Raw genomic sequence first — 14,437 nt, forward strand, 5'->3', positions numbered from 1 at the left:
AATTCTTACTGTCTTGCTTGCTCAGTTACTTCTCTTTTAAACAAAACTTGTGTCAGAACCTACTTATGACTTAGTTAAAATTTCTGTTTTTCTAGGCAGAGATGATCTAGGCCGATAGCTCCCCCCACCCCTTCCCATTCTTTTACAACTTCACTGTTCCCTGTGTTACAAATCTGTAATATAAAAAGTCACCTACACACTGTATGTAGGTGAGCAGACACTTCTTTATTGCAGCGCTGGACGCACAGGGGATCACTCCACCTCGTGTGCGTGCTTAGTTTCTCTGCTACAAAAGTTATTTACAATCAAAGTATACATATTCATCACATTTCCAATAAACAATTAACATACTCATACCGTTTCCGAGAACTCATTAATATATGTAAATGCTCGTGACGCATGCGCCTTCAGGTACACAGGTGGTCATCCAAGGTCCTCTGGTGGTCGTCCATAGTCTTCCTCATGGTGTCCTTTAGTTGAACCCCATCTTTGTGCATGCTGAGCTTGGTTGTGAAATCCCATTCTTGGAATCTTCCTAAGTTTTCCTCGGTTTACTGATCAGGCCTACAACTTATCATTGTCTTGACAAGCAAATTCTACCTATTCATGATGCTACATTATTCAACAGTTAGTTTATGATTAAATCACAGATAATTCATACCTAGTTACCTTCATACAGAATATATATAATTTAATTTTTATTAATCGCTCTCTGGATTATACTATTCTACCAATATCCATCCTTAAAACAATCAGTGGTTATTTCTATTAATATTTATTGATTGGCATTCTTGATATTTGAATCAAGGTGGGAAAGGTAAGGAATTTTCCAAGCAGCATCACTGGTGCATATCAGGTCACATTGTCACAGGACTCAAACAAGACTTTTCTATTCAATTCTTCATCGTTGCATCTCGTTACTGTTAGTTCCTTGGTATGGAACAGCGACTCCCTGGTGAGGTTCCTATGGTTATTGTTTCTAACTGAAAAATCCTAACTTATGCCTTTGTATTTTATTATTTTATTTATTAATCAAATTTAACCTTTCTATATGATCATATTTTGATTATTTTAGAAAATCAGAGTATTTACAACACCTGTATGCACAGGGACTAAGGCTCAGGCACAGAATTTGCTGCCTTCACTCATCTGTCACAAGACAGGAAATCCATACAACCCATGAATTCAGGGATAATAGCATCCACACAGCAGAAGATGGAGAAGGTATTCACCGAAGCTCTGAGCGGCACCTAAGAACCACAGGGACTCCCCTCTTCCTACACACTTTTCCTTCCCCCAGACATTAACTTTTCCTCTTCATTAAAGCACTGTTGCCTTCTACTGCATATTTACCTTGCACACTTTTCCGAGAGGAATTCCACTGTAAATACATATAGTAAGTGTACAAAAATTGCATTTGAGAAGTGCTGTTAACTGAACTGAGTTTTCACAGTAGCTTTATGAACAGGAGGATGCAAATTTTTTTCAGTTATACTACCTATGTAACGAGTATAAGGTGGGAGGATTTTTTTCCCTAACTGTAGGAAATAAAAGAATTTCTGCTAGAAATACGAATTTACCAATGGAAGTAAGTGGTTAAATCGCTCCCCTACGTTCACAACATCAACCTTCCTCAGAAAGGAGCGGTGTGCACCACTGTTCTGTGGTGATGCCCCCGCTGGTAACCACTGCAGTGTGGTAAATGGCCATGGTAGCGCAGGAAGCTGCAAGTGACAAAGTGACAAGAAATCCACTTCCGTGTTCGGCTCTAACTTGTGCTCTACCATAGTGGCCTCTACCAGGAGTACATTTAGAGTTGCAGGTCAGCCATAACAAGTCATTTTCTCCTGCAGCGGTCACTATGATCTCCCATGGGAAACGGTGAAGTATTTAGAAAAACTTTGATAAAAAAGCAAAAGCAGACATTCTTCATCAGGCAGGAAGCAAAGGGGTTTTTAAACTCTTTAATGACATGTTTCAGGTAAGCACAGCTTCTCAGACTAATCTAGTCTTAGGCAGTAATATTTGTTCAAATACTGTGCAACCTAAAGCCACTCAGTTCTCAAAGATTCAGAGTAAGTGAGTCAGTGAGAGCACAGGACAGTTACAAGGCCTTGAGCCTATTTAGAAAAATCTGTCGAATGCTTTGAGTACCACGATTATCCGTATTGTCGCATTCAGACCAAAACAATTTGACTTGTCTAGAACATCGAGTTGTGTTCCCCCCGCTTTCCCTCAGCAGAGGCATCAGCAGCTCTTCTCTTTGTAACGCAAGTACTACAAACATTTTCCTCATGGTCAGATGAGATGATAACTTCTAACATTCCCTTTCATGTGTTCAGGATCTGTGTTGTAGTCTATTGTTCAGTACAAATATATACAAGGTATTTCTACTTCTCGTTTAGAATCATGGTTACATTTGATCCTCAAAGCTGAAGGCCGTCTGTGATCTCCCAAATACAATCCCAGCAGCACGCAGACATCAATCCGTCTTACCTGAAATTCTTATTCCGACACCGACAGAGGATGTGACCTGAGCAGCTGAGGTTTACAAGAAGTCTGTGCACTCAACAGTGAAGTGACACAGGATATACGTCTGGATCCACGTCGCCTGAAAGAAAATGACTCGCCGCTAAAAGACACACAAGGGGTCCAGAACTGGACTTCAGTTTCAGGGGGGAGTGGGGTTTTTTTTGGGGGTGGTGGTGTTACACAAAGACGTACCTGTCCAGTGCCAGTGCCAGCAGAACACAAGCTGGCGAGACCTCCGTTTCAAACGTGTGCCCCCTGGCCAGGGGCTCCAGTTTGGACTGGGAATGATCCCAGTCTGTCCTGTGAGGGGGCCAGGGGATGCAGTTTGGACTGGGACAGGGCCCAGTCTGTATTGGGAGGTGGCCATGGGATCCAGTTTGGACTGGGAATGATCCCAGTCTGTCCTGGGAGGGGGCCAGGGGATCCAGTTTGGACTGGGATTGATCCCAGTTGTGCTGGTTTTGGCTGGGATAGAGTTAATTTTCTTCATAGTAGCTAGTATAGGGCTGTGTTTTGGATTTGTACTAAAAACAGTATTGATACACAGGGATGTTTTAGTTACTGCTGAGCAGTGCTTACACAGAGTCAAGGCCTTTTCTGCTTCTCACACCGCCCCGCCAGCAAGTAGGCTGGGGGTGCACAAGAAGTTGGGAGGGGACACAGCCGGGACAGCTGACCACAACTGACCAAAGGGATATTCCATACCATATGATGTCATGCTCAGTATATAAACTAGGGGGAAGGCTGGCCGGGGGACCGCTGCTTGGGCTGGGCATCGGTCGGAGGGTGGTGAGCAATTGTTTTCATTTGCATCACTTGCCTTTCTTGTTTGTTGTTGTTTTCATTACAATTTTTATTATCATTATTATTATTATTATTTTACTTCATTTCATTTATTAAACTGTTTTTATCTCAACCCACGAGTTTTCTCGCTTTTACTTTTCCTATTCTCTCCCCCATCCCACTGGGGCAGGGGGGGAGTGAGCGAGCGGCTGTGTGGTGCTTAGTTGCCAGCTGGGCTCAAACCACGACACCAGTCTATCCTGGGAGGGGGCCAGGGGATCCAGTTTGGACTGGGAATGATCCCAGCCTGTCCTGGGAGGGGCCAGGGGATCCAGTTTGGACTGGGACAGGGCCCATTCTGTCCTGGAAAGGGGCCTGGGGATCCAGTTTGGACTGGGAATGCTCCCAGTCTGTCCTGGGAGGGGGCCAGGGGATGTACTTTGGACTGGGAATGATTCCAGTCCATACTGGGAGGGGCCCAGGGGATCCAGTTTGGACTGGGATTGATCCCAGTCTGTCCTGGGAGGGGGCCAGGGGATCCAGTTTGGAGTGGGAATGATCCCAGTCTGTCCTGGGAGTGGGCCAGGGGATCCAATTTGGACTGGGACATGGCCCATTGTGTCCTGAGGTGGGTCAGGGGATCTGATTTGGACTGGGAATGATCCCAGTCTGTCCTGGGAGGGGGCCAGGGGATCCAGTTTGGACTGGGATTGATCCCAATCTCTCCTGGGAGGGGGCCAGGGGATCCAGTTTGGACTGGGAATGATCCCAGTCTGTCCTGGGAGGGGGCCAGGGGATCCAGTTTGGACTGGGACAGGGCCCATTCTGTCCTGGAAAGGGGCCTGGGGATCCAGTTTGGACTGGGAATGCTCCCAGTCTGTCCTGGGAGGGGGCCAGGGGATGTACTTTGGACTGGGAATGATTCCAGTCCATACTGGGAGGGGCCCAGGGGATCCAGTTTGGACTGGGATTGATCCCAGTCTGTCCTGGGAGGGGGCCAGGGGATTCAGTTTAGAGTGGGAATGATCCCAGTCTGTCCTGGGAGTGGGCCAGGGGATCCAATTTGGACTGGGACATGGCCCATTCTGTCCTGAGGTGGGTCAGGGGATCTGATTTGGACTGGGAATTATCCCAGTCTGTACTGGAAGGAGGCCACCGGATCCAGTTTGAACTGGGATTGATCCCTGTCTGTCCTGGGAGGGGGCCAGGGGATCCAGTTTGGACTGGGATTGATCCCAGTCTGTCCTGGGAAAGGGCGAGGGGCTCCAGTTTGGACTGGGAATGATCCCAGTCTGTCCTGGGAGGGGGCCAGGGGATGCATTTTGGACTGGGAATGATCCCAGTCTGTCCTGGGAGGGGGCCAGGGGATCCAGTTTGGACTGGGAATGATCCCAGTCTGTCCTGGGAGGGGGCCAGGGGATCCAGTTTGGACTGTGAATAATCCCAGTCTGTCCTGGGAGTGGGCCAGGGGATCCAGTTTGGACTGGGTCAAGGCCCACTCTGTACTGGGAGGGGGCCAGGGGGTCCAGCTGGGACTGGGAATGATCCCAGTCTATCCTGGGAGTGGGCCAGGGGATCCAGTTTGCACTGGGAATGATCCCAGTCTGTCCTGGTAGCGGGCCAGGGGATCCAGTTAGGACTGGGAATGATCCCAATCTGTCCTGGGAGGGGGCCAGGGGCTCCAGTTTGGACTGGGAATGATCCCAGTCTGTCCTGGGAGGGGGCAAGCGGATCCAGTTTGGACTGGGAATGATTCCAGTCTGTTCTGGGAGGGGGCCAGGGGGTCCAGCTGGGACTGGGAATGATCCCAGTCTATCCTGGGAGTGGGCCAGGGGATCCAGTTTGCACTGGGAATGATCCCAGTCTGTCCTGGTAGCGGGCCAGGGGATCCAGTTAGGACTGGGAATGATCCCAATCTGTCCTGGGAGGGGGCCAGGGGCTCCAGTTTGGACTGGGAATGATCCCAGTCTGTCCTGGGAGGGGGCAAGCGGATCCAGTTTGGACTGGGAATGATTCCAGTCTGTTCTGGGAGGGGGCCAGGGCATCCATGACTGCTGTGGGAGAAGCCTGCTCTGGAACCATGCGAGGTGATAACAGAGCCAAGGAGGAAGTGACCTGAACGAAGGGACGGATCAGTAACCATCACATGCCTTCTTCCCTCTACCTCACATACCGGTCAGCCGCATAGCACAGTGCACTGGAAAATGCGTTTTCTTTTAGGAACAGCTTTAATTCAAAAGGAACCATGGTACAGTTCTTGCCAAGCCTATCAAAGAGACTCAGTACCTTGACTACTTTGGTGAAAAAAGCATTTCTGGAATGGAAACCTGCAAGTTTTGCATAGAAGACAAAAGTACAAACCAAATAAGAAACAAATGCTAGCTTATTACTTGAAATTCTATTTTTTTCGTAGTATTTTCCCTTTGGCCTAGGCTAACAGGTTACAAGCATTGCCTAACAATGGAACAATTCCTAACAAAAGGAACTTCTGACGGGGGAATTAAACTACTTAGCTATCTGCGGCCTTGTTTGCACACTGGGCATATTCTTGCCATACGATCTGCTAAAATTCTAAGTATTTCAGCACATCCTGGTGGATTTAGGCAGCAAAGGATTGCCACCAGGTCCTTGGGGGAAGGCCTCCTCCCCTGTGCTCTCCTCCAATACTGAGCGTCTCTTTCTGCCGCACCGCCCTGTCCCTCCTGTACTCCTGGGTGTGCTTGAGTCCCCAGCCGTCCGGGCGGGTGTTTGCTCATGAGTAGCCATTTTTTCTGGTTTAGCATGTGGAACACTTATTGTTCTTCTCTTAGGAGTATCACAGATTTCCGCTCTCCCTCCTGAACGTATGTCTTCCTGAGTAAAGACAGATTCTGTGCCTGCCAAGAGATTGTGTGCCCTCTTCAGAGCACTTTTTCTAGGAGTGACAGGAAGTTGAAATTCTGTTTGAGGCAGCAATGGTTTACACAGATCAAGGTCAGAATTTTCTGAAGCTTCCAATGAACTCCTCTTTATTCTTCCGCCTCTCTTAGTTGGCACAGGAAAAAGGAGGTGGTCACTAGGCTGCACCTCTTGATCCTTGACAATATTTTCAGTAAACTGTAAAAGAATGATTTCCCGTTTTCTTGCTCTTCTGCTGGGACGGACTGCCATTTTTGTCTCATGATCAGTGTCATTCTGGCCAGTTCCCTGATCTCCTGCTGAACGTTTTCCTCCTCTAGTCATTTTGGAAGCAGCAGAAGCAATAATGCTACCTCCAGCAAGAGAAGTTTCCTCATTAGCCACTTCCATGAGCTCAGATGCGGCTTCCTTTGCTCTTTTTAATCCACTTCTTGGAGTAACAGCTACGGACTGCGTACTGACGGGCGATGTTTGCCCATCAAAATGGCTGCTTTCTACTTCTTCTGAATTGGCCCGTTTAGGCATCCTACCTCTCCTAGGAGTAACAGGGATCACAGGTATGCGCTCATCATCTTGAGCATTTTCTTCTGTTTGAAGGCTAGAAGTCTCAGATGCTTCTTTTGTTTGCCTGGTACTTCTCCTAGGAGACAGCCCTAACAAAACGGGTTTGGCTGTCTTCAGTAGTTGCTGATGGCCTGCCGATGGAATACTTTGACTGCTAGTCAGTTGTTCCCTTGCGCGTCTTCTAGGAGTGACGGCATGCTCTACTTGACGTGTGCTGGTTTCACCTTCCACTTCTTCTGGCACAGTTGGTAAGGGAGCTTTTGCCTTCTGGGATCTAGTTTCCTTTCTACCTGTGGTTTCATGAATTTTTTCATTTTGTGAGACGGAACCATGCGTATTTGGTTTCAGTACGCTGGATGGCATGAATGAAGTAGAAGCTCTGCATGGCGAATGTGAGCTATCACCCTGTGATGGGATCCAGAAAAGCTGTGGGTTTGTTGCAACTGGTATGGCTTTTTCTTCTGATGCAGAGGACATTTTGGACTCCTGGTGGTGTGTTTCACTTCATGAACAGAGAGAGAGACAGTCGTCAGTAAGCTTCAAAACAAACCCTGAAGAGCTTTACAAGTTGCTTTCTCACTGTAAAATCTTCATGTTTCAAAACAGAAAAAATTAAGAAAAATCAGAAATTCCTTTAGCAACATATCTGCATTCAATTTGTGACTCATTCTTATGCAATGAATCAAGTCCTTAGCATTCTTCCCGGCTATCTAACACTAGATAATAACATAACAACAGAGCAATATTGAAGAACAAGATACCATTTGTCTTCTGTAGAAAGAGTGCAACGGCTCTATTGGAGGTTTAGAACAAACCGAACAAAAGTTTGTACCAGGGTATGTTACCACTTGAAATCAAGGGTTGTTTCATTGCTAACAGTTTGTCTTTCTCGCTAAGCACTTGCAGCTTTTAAAGTATCTGGTGAGAAAACTGCTTCCCTTTCCATAAGCAAGGAGATGCTAATGGAGCACACACAGAAAATAGAAATTAAGTGTCTAAAATACTGCCAGAAAGTATCCAAAGCCCCCAGATAAACTCACTAACGTTACAGAAATCTCAGGTGTAATTTTTAGCTACACCATTTTCAGACAAAAGCAGGGCTTCTGTTCACAGTATCGGCTTAGTAACCCTCAAACCGTTCAAAGGTTCATATAGCCTGTTGAATGAAATCTTTATCACTGTACTTGGGGGTCTGCAATGATTTCAGAAAAAAGGTTCAAATGGACAGCTAGTCAATTTGACTTCTGTTCACGCCAAATTAGTTCTGTTCACAGCCAGAAAGGAATCGAAAAGCCGTTGTATATCAGAACACAGGAAAGAAGCAATACCGGCTCGCAATCATAGTTTTCAAACACAGGAAAGCCAGCAGTTACATGTTGTGTGAACCCAACGGTGTATCTGTTTTATAAACTTACCCTTCACGTGCAGTCCCCAAAGGAGCAGCCTCAGCAGCTTTAAACACCAATTTACCATCCTCAGGAAGGGTAAGACAGTCAGCATTTGATTCTTCCACAAATCCTACAAAAACAGACAGAAGGATGACTTCCCTGTTGCACTTAACATCACTTCTTTTAAAATGATCATATGATTTTACAGTGAGCCTTTACACATTTCACCTACGATAGTGATCTAACAAAATAATGCTACCAAGACTTCAAATGCACAGGAGGTCTGAAGTCTTCTTTCCAGTAAAACAAGAAGTCTGATGCGTAATTTCAGTCAAGAAAACAAAATGGCCATTGATATTCTGTTTACAAACTAAACTTGGTATGTTACGGACCTAACACATAAAAACTTCAGAAAACACCCCTCCTTCTTAAAATCCGGTAGCAAGTTTTCTCATTTCTCTTTGGATACCTGTCTCATTCCAGCAACGCTCCTTTCCTTTCTTGACTCCATTTCCCCTCTTCTACAAGAATGCAGCTAAGGTCCTTGCTTGTTCTTTTCTCTAGAGATTGACTGGTGGCGTTGAAACCCAACTGCTTGCTAACCTGTTTTTATCTCAACAGGTTCCGTTCTAGAAACATCCTCCTCCTCTTCTTTGTTTCTACTGTCTGCTTCCTCCAGATCCAGCAATTACCTTTGCAGACAGCATGCAGGACTGGGATAATTTTGCTAGCTCAGGCCAAACAAGAGCTATACTGACTGCCCTCTAATGCTTCCAGACTACGGAAATTGTACAGAACTCTTTGTACCACAGTCCAGCAACGACAAAGTTTCTTTATACGGTTATTCTTTAATGATTAGGACCTTAGCATTATTTCTAAGGAAAAGCACCCTGGATTTCTTCTCCAACTACAAGACGTCTAAAACAGGACAGGCAAATGTTTTGACCTGTCTTACTCAAAACATGCGGATCTGGAGAATCCCTCCAGAATGGCTGCTTTCTACTTTTTCTGAATTGGCCCGTTTAGGCTTCCTACCTCTCCTAGGAGTAACAGGAATCACAGGTATGTGCTCATCAACTTGAGCATTTTCTTCTGTTTGAAGGCTAGAAGACTCAGATGCTTCTTTTGTTTGCCTGGTACTTCTCCTAGGAGACAGCCCTAACAAAACGGGTTTGGCTGTCTTCAGTAGTTGCTGATGGCCTGCCGATGGAATAGTTTGACTGGTAGTCAGTTGTCCCCTTGCGCGTCTTCTAGGAGTGACGGCATGCTCTACTTGACGTGTGCTGGTTTCATCTTCCACTTCTTCTGGCACAGTTGGTAAGGGAGCTTTTGCCTTCTGGGATCTAGTTTCCTTTCTGCCTGTGGTTTCATGAATAGATTGTTCTACAACTCCAGATGTCAATTCTTTAATTCTTGTGCTTTTGATTACATACAATATGTTCTCAAAAGCTACCTTAAGGGGTTCAGGCACATATGGGAGTGACTCTGCAATATTTTGAGATTCCTGATCACTAGTTACAGGGGACACTGAATTTGTCACATGTTCTTGGTTTTCAGTATTTCCTAAACTGTTCACAGGTTTTTCCCCTGTTGTTGTGCCAGACGGTTTAGAAGCATTTAACAGTGTAGGGTCTCCCATCTCTGCTTCACCACCTTCTCCTTCCAAGACTAAAGGAAAATTACTCTGCTCTCCATCTCCCTCAGCTGCATCACATTCACCATCTTGGTTAGCAGGCAAATCCCATGGAAACTGTTGCTCTGTGGTATTATAGCTGTATTGAAGATTGCCTGACGGATGTAGTTCACTAGATGGTGATGCTTCAGGTGCTGCTTCTGAGGTTTGTGCCTTACCCGCACTATCTTCAATGACCTAGAGTTAAAAAAAGTCTGTTAATGCATTATTAATTACCAAACAGACTAACTTCCAACTGAGTGAGACAAAACTGAGGACAGTGAAATACTGCGTTTCCTTTCACATCACCACTGAATGTAAAGTTAGAAACATACAATGTACTCTCTCCTACAGAGAAAAGTTTATGCGGTTAAGGGACAGAGAACAGAGTATTCAGTGTACGCAATCACATGCTCCATTTCTGAGATTTCTGTTCCCAAAGCCGAGATGAGCTAACTAACTGACAGCCTATTTAACTTCATCTGAAGTCTGGGACACCGAAAACCTTTTTCCATTCCTCGAGACCAATCAGTGTTTGTTTCTAAAGACTTTTCTGGTGGTTTCATTTTAAACAAAGTTTACAGGCTTTTTGTTTGGTTGGTTGTTACCGTTTTTTTACAGTACGAACCTTAACCACAAGAGGAGTCTCTAGTAAATTCAGCTCTGATGCTCCTGAAAACTTCTTTTGTGAGACGGAACCATGCGTATTTGGTTTCAGTGGGCTGGATGGCATGAATGAAGTAGAAGCTCTGCATGGCGAATGTGAGCTACCACCCCGTGCTGCAGAGCGTGAAGGAACAGGACGAGCCAGCAAACCCAGCAATCTGTTATGGTACACAATTTAAAATACGAAAAGAAATAAATCAATGGAAAGAATCATGCTGCGTTCAAGAAATCTGAGATGGTACGTTTCAAAAACATTCCATGAACAAGAAATACAGGTGAACCCTCGCTGTTGGGGTGATGTCTCAGGCCCACCAACAAGTCAGAGGCATTTTCTTCTTTTCAATTATTTCGTTACATTTCGTACTTAATTTCCTAAATCACTGCCTCTGAGGCAAGAGTAATCCAATGTTAAGTTGCACAAGTGATGTCATTCTCGTGTCAGAAGAAAATGCATCCACATTTCAATGCTGGGACCACTTCAAATTCTCCATTTAGTTGTGTCCCTAAGTTGGCCTTTTCTTTAACAGACACAAAACTAAATGCAAACAGAACGCTTTGCAAGCACGGGAAGTGTACACACCCACACACATACACAAATATATATATATGAGAAGCAACACCTTTTTGAAATATTCATTCTGTAGATCTACTATACCTGGAACATTTTCCTAAAAATTTTCTAACTCGTGCCCCAACAGATGCATTGCGCGACTCTGCATCAGGGAGAGGATGTGTTATGACTGGTGGTTCTGTCACTCCAGGACTAGAATTAAAAGGAAAATGTAAATGACTTTCATTCCCCTGAAGTCCAAACATACCAGAATCCAAGTTTATTTGACCATACCACCTGCAGGAAAATCATCTGACAACTACTAGCCTCTTTTCCGCTCTATTATCATAGCAGAAAAACTCACTCTCCAAATATTACTTACGATGTATTGATTCTTAAATGCTACATATTGTACGCGCAAAAAAGCCAGACAAAGCTCTATTCAGGCGCACCTTCCCTCCAAAACGCTAACGCAATTCAAATGGATTTTTCTCTCTCTCTCCAAACATGTAGCTCAAGACTAAAGTTTGTTAAAAGGCTGCTTACCTATCATGCTGTGAGAAACTGGTTTTCTGCTTGTTTGCTCCCCATCCTTCTCCAATTTTGGACAATACATTACTGATGAAAGTTGCTCTTGGGTGCACATTTCCTGCATTAGCTTGTTTTGTTACTGTTGATAATGGCTTTGGTCTTACGACTGTAAAGCCAGAGGGAAAAACTCTCAGCCTCGTGGAATCAAAGCGATGGTTAGCTGTCCATTGTATTTCCCCCCCGAAAAATTACCTTCTCTTAAGACCGATGAAGGCAAATGGTAAGGCTTGGCTCTCTCTACATCCAGCTTCCTTTCTCTAGGAAGGATCTTGCCATATTGGTCTAATACAGAATTTCTGGCAAGCGCTCTCTCTCTCAAGCGAGGATCATGATCATTCTGATGAATGAAAAGCGTAAAGCAGAACGCTGACGAATTACAAGAAGTTCGTTGCACAGAACTGCCTGTGCTATTTCTAATGAGTGAATAAACGTCCTCTGCAGATATAGTAAAATGCATCCACCGCACAGAACAGCAGCAAGTGCTACCCATCAGCACACGCTTTGGAGTAGTGGAATATTTTGTTCAACTTTTAGGTTCGGCTGTAACTTAAGGTGTAGAAGCTTATTCCTAGTATTTCAAAGAACGGTATAAAACCCCAAGCATTGTTGAGTACTATCAAAAACGGTTAGTAACACCTAAGAGAACCTTGCACACTTAACGCTTACCATGCGATTAACCTTCATTGTCCGATTCAACTGTAGTGCTGGGATATAGTTGGTACGCTGCAGATGCTGGACTAAAAGAAGTTTGCGATTCTGAACACCAGCAGTGGTCTGTAAAAACTTCTCCAAACACTCCTATGAGAAATAACACATTTCAAAAATCGATTATGAATCTGCCTCTTCTCTGTTCAAAGAGACGATTAAGATTTTTATTTTCTTGTCCACACTTACTCGTTCAGGGCCTGTGAAAGGTAGGTTCAGTAAGTCTTCCATTAGTCCCACCTCCTGACAGACTTCAAACATGTGTTTTAACAGCTCTTCTAGGTTTAAATTAGTGGTATGTTGCTGCAACAGACCCCAAGCCTCCACCATGCACCTGCAATTAATTTTTTTGGGACGTAAAGGAATATTAATAGTATAACCAAAAAGATGCCCCAAAGTTGTGGTATTCAAAGTTTAAAGGAAATTTAGGGCGTCATGATTTGTATTATTTGTTCTCCACCTGTCACAATATTTGAGTGCCAAAACGGGGGGATATATTTCTTTACCTATTGGACAACAACACAGTGAGGAAAAGCCGTGCTTCACTACTGCTTGACATTGAGGGCTTCATCATCTGTACGTATCTGAGGGCTCGCCTATGCTCTCCTTGGCACATGAGGGACTGAAGAATTCTCATATGTTGCCATGACACAGTTTTGATTGTAGCTGGATGAAAGAGCAGGGCCAGTGAATTCTGTAGAAGTCAGAGATCACGTTTACTAAGATACATACATACACGCAGGCAACAAAAATATTCAAAAGTTTCTTAAGGAAGGGTGAACGGGTGTTAAATAAACTTAGGTGACTAACCAATGAAATATCTGATACGGGACATGTAAATAACAAGTATTTGCAGGAAAAAGCATTAGAGCATTCAGTTAGCCATACAGAACAAAGTGAGTGTTTTAAAAGGAGTAGGTCACACTTTTCTAGGTTCATCATATCTCTGTATACAAACATGGCTTTTTATAAATACACTACTAAATAATAAGTTCTTCTCCCAGACAAACCGATTCCATCAACGCTGTGACAGGCAAAGAACAACCTTCAGCATCAGAAAGAACATGGATTAGGTCGAAAAGTCACTTTTGCAGTCTTCTGTCTCAACTCTGGCTGCTATGATCTTAGCTTTAGTACTTAAAGTACCTAAACCACTGTTTTGGAGAAAGTGCTCAACTGGTCTGCCGAAAACAGCCTAAACGGATGGCTTTGAAAAGTCAAATATCAAGCATTATTAAAGTGGACTTTGTCTTCCTTTTCACCAACTGCCTGTCAAAGTCATTGAAACAAACATTTCAAAGCATAATTTATTGCTGAAGATGTCGTGGCAGTATTACAAAAAAGCTTCTGAAGTTTTATCACCTGTTACTAGCTAAGCACCGATTTATTAAAATTGCTTTCTAGATTATCGCTTTGTACTGCAATGTATGTCTTGCTAAACTGTTACATACTTACTTCATAATCATTGTGATCTAGAAGCCAGAAACCTTGAACAAGCTTAACAAGACCCCAAGGGATAGCAAAGGCAGTTGGGAAGGAGTCGATTAAAGTTTCTGTTTTGTTCGGAAAGGAATGCATGACATCTAGCAGCAAGTAAATTGCCTGGTATCACGTACCTAATTAAGGCTAATAAATTTGTAAGACCAAAATTTATCACGTAACATTTAGAAAAACATCAGGAAGTAAGGATATGCAAGTGGTAGGAAGCAGAAAATACTAATGGCTTAGTCTTGCCGTTTTAAGCTATTCTAACCTGACGACACTCGGGTCCTAACCACAAAACTGCATTCTGAATAAATAACCAGAAAGAAAGGCTCTTTGGTTTCTGTAAGGCATTCAAAAAGGTTAACTTCGGGTATTTAACTACTTCAGTTAGAAACTCAGGCTCCCTCTTTAGTCAGTGGAGCTACCAGTTGGACATTCAAAACATTTGAACATCCCACGCTTAGTTATTAAAGCAAACAAATTCTACAGTTGGTTTTTTCCCTCATTTCCAGAGTATATGAACCAATGTAAATTATGGTGTCCTTACAACACAACTCAGCTCGGAATGATTAAATTGGGATTTACACCAGTATGTGGATCACT

This window comes from Gavia stellata, unplaced genomic scaffold (assembly GCF_030936135.1).
Source record: "Gavia stellata isolate bGavSte3 unplaced genomic scaffold, bGavSte3.hap2 HAP2_SCAFFOLD_68, whole genome shotgun sequence".
Classification (NCBI taxonomy): Eukaryota; Metazoa; Chordata; class Aves; order Gaviiformes; family Gaviidae; genus Gavia; species Gavia stellata.